The sequence below is a fragment of the Arachis duranensis genome, chromosome 3 (assembly GCF_000817695.3).
Source record: "Arachis duranensis cultivar V14167 chromosome 3, aradu.V14167.gnm2.J7QH, whole genome shotgun sequence".
Taxonomy (NCBI): domain Eukaryota; kingdom Viridiplantae; phylum Streptophyta; class Magnoliopsida; order Fabales; family Fabaceae; genus Arachis; species Arachis duranensis.
In genome coordinates, this window is record NC_029774.3 from 103,718,332 (window position 1) to 103,721,499 (window position 3,168).

General features: G+C 41.5%; 1 non-coding gene across 1 annotated transcript; it reads left to right on the top strand.

Moving 5' to 3' along the window:
* The first annotated feature begins 2,431 nt into the window (after positions 1-2,431).
* LOC127746257 (small nucleolar RNA R71) lies at positions 2,432-2,535 on the top strand. The gene has a single exon (XR_008007877.1). It is a non-coding gene; the product is annotated as a small nucleolar RNA R71 (small nucleolar RNA).
* Positions 2,536-3,168: the final 633 nt, after the last annotated feature.

Genomic DNA, 3,168 nt, shown 5'->3' on the forward strand with positions numbered 1-3,168 from the left:
CCCATGACTCGAAGGCAGAAGCTTTTGCCTTTCCTTTCCTCTTTCTAGAGGTTTCTCCGGCCTTAGGTGCCATAAATGGTTATGGAAAAACAAAAAAGCAATGCTTTTACAACACCAAACTTAAAAGGTTTGCTCATCCTCGAGCAAAAGAAGAAAGAAAGAAGAGGAAGAACAAGAAAATAGAGGAGATAGAGGGAGATAGAGAGAGAGGTGGGGTAGGTGAGGATCCTGTGGGGTCTACAGATCCTGAGGGGTCAAGGATTTTTCATCCTTACTCCAATCAGGCATGTAAACGCCCTTAGTGTGCAATCCTGGCGTTTAATGCCAGACTGTTGCTTGGTTCTAGCGTTAAACGCCAGCTTTTATTCCTTTCATGGCGTTAAACGCCAGGCTGCAACCTATTTCTGGTGTTTAATGCCAGCTTGTTGCTTCTTTCTGGCGTTTAATGCCAGATTGTAGCCTGTTTCTGGCGTTTAACGCCAGTCTGGTGCTTCTTTCTGGCGTTTAACGCCCAGAATGGTGCTAGACTGGGCGTTAAACGCCCATTCTGCTACCCTTACTGGCGTTTAAATGCCAGTAAGTGTCTCCTTTAGGGTGTGTTGTTTTTAATGCTATTTTTTATTTTTCTTTAATTTTTGCAGTTATTTTTGTGACTCCACATGATCATCAACCTAAAAAAAGAAAATAACATAGAAAAATAAAATTGGGTTACCTCCCAATAAGCACTTCTTTAATGTCAATAGCTTGACAGTGAGCTTTCATGGAGCTTCACAGATGTTCAGAGCATTGTTGGGACCTCCCAACACCAAACTTAGAGTTTGGTTGTGGCCTCCCAACACCAAACTTAGAGTTTGACTGTGGGGGCTTTGTTTGACTCTGCATTGAGAGAAACTTTTCTTGCTTTCTCTCCATGGTTACAGAGGGAGATCCTTGAGTTTTAAACACAAGGTAGTCCTCATTCAATTGAAGGATCAACTCTCCTCTGTCCACATCAATCACAGCTTTTGCTGTGACTAGAAAGGGTCTTCCAAGGATGATGGATTCATCCTCATCCTTTCCAGTGTCTATGATTATGAAATCAGCAGGGATGTAAAGGCCTTTGGCCTTTACTAGCACATCCTGTACCTGTCCATAAGCCTTTTTCATGGATTTGTCTGCCATCTCTAATGAGAATTTGGCAGCCTGTACCTTAAAGATTCCTAGTTTCTCCATTACAGAGAGTGGCATTAAGTTTATGCTTGACCCCAGGTCACACAGAGCCTTCTCAAAGGTCATGGTGCCTATGGTATAGGGAATTAGAAATTTATCAGGATCCTATTTCTTTTGAGGTAAAGTGTGCTGAACCCAGGTATTCAGTTCATTAATGAGCAATGGAGACTTATTCTCCCAAGTCTCATTACCAAATAGCTCGTCATTCAGTTTCATGATTGCTCCTAAATACTGGGCAACTTGCCCTTCAACAATGTCTTCATCTTCTTCAGAAGATGAATAGTTATCAGAGCTTATGAATGGTAAAAAGAGGTTCAATGGAATCTCTATGGTCTCTAGGTGAGCCTCAGATTCCTTAGGTTCCTCAATTGGGAACTCCTTTTTGTCCAGAGGACGTCCCATGAGGTCTTCCTCACTGGGATTCACGTCGTCCTCCTCCTCTGTGCATTCGGCCACACCAAGTAAGGTTATGGCCTTGCACTCTCTTTTTGGGTTCTCTTCTGTATTGCTTGGGAGAGTATTAGGAGGAGTTTCAGTGACTCTTTTACTCAGCTGGCCCACTTGTGCCTCCAAATTTCTAATAGAGGACCTTGTTTCATTCATGAAACTTAGAGTGGCCTTAGATAGATCAGAGACTATGTTTGCTAAGCTAGAGGGACTCTACTCAGAATTCTCTATCTGTTGCTGAGAAGATGATGGAAAGGGCTTGCTATTGCTAAACCTGTTTCTTTCACCATTATTAAAGCCTTGTTGAGGCTTTTGTTGATCCTTCCATGAGAAATTTGGATGATTTCTCCATGAGGGGTTATAGGTATTTCCATAGGCTTCACCCATGTAATTCACCTCTGCTATTGTAGGATTCTCAGGTTCATAGGCTTCTTCTTCAGAAGATGCCTCTTTAGTACTGTTGGATACATTTTGCAATCTATTCAGACTCTGAGAAATCATATTGACTTGCTGAGTCAACATTTTGTTTTGAGCCAATATGGCATTCAGAGCATCAATTTCAAGAACTCCCTTCCTCTGAGGCATCCCATTACTCATAGAATTCCTTTCAGAAGGGTACATGAACTGGTTATTTGCAACCATGTCAATGAGTTCCTGAGCTTTTGTAGGCGTCTTCTTTAGGTGAATAGATCTACCTGCAGAATGGTCCAATGACATCTTAGACAAATCAGACAGACCATCATAGAATATATCCAGGATGGTCCATTCTGAGAGCATGTCAGAAGGACACTTTTTGGTCAGTTGCTTGTATCTCTCCCAAGCTTCATAGAGGGATTCACCTTCTTTCTGTCTGAAGGTTTGAACATCCACTCTAAGCTTGCTCAGCTTTTGAGGAGGAAAGAACTTGGCTAAGAAAGCCGTGACCAGCTTATCCTAAGAGTTCAGGCTATCTTTAGGTTGAGAGTCCAACCATATTCTAGCTCTGTCTCTTACAGCAAAAGGGAAAATCATAAGCCTATAGACCTCAGGATCAACCCATTGGTCTTAACAATATCACAGATCTGCAAGAATTCAGTTAAGAACTGAAAAGGATCTTCTGATGGAAGTCTATAAAACTTGCAATTCTGTTGCATCAGAGAAACTAATGGAGGCTTTAGCTCAAAATTGTTTGCTCCAATGGCAGGGATTGAGATGCTTCTTCCATGGATGTTGGAATTTGGTGCAGTAAAGTCACCAAGCATCTTCCTTGCACCTCCACAATTGTTATTGGTTTCGGCCATCTCTACTTCTTTTTCAAAAATTTCAGTAAAGTCATCTTCAGAGTGTTGTGTTTTAGTTTCTCTTAGCTTCCTTTTCAGAGTCCTTTCAGGTTTTGGATCAGTTTCAACAAGAATGTTCTTATCCTTGCTCCTGCTCATGTGAAAAAGAAGAGAAATCCTCTATGTCACAGTATAGAAATTCCTTTATGTGAGTAGAAGAAGGAGAAGAGAAAAATTCGAACACAGAGAGGAA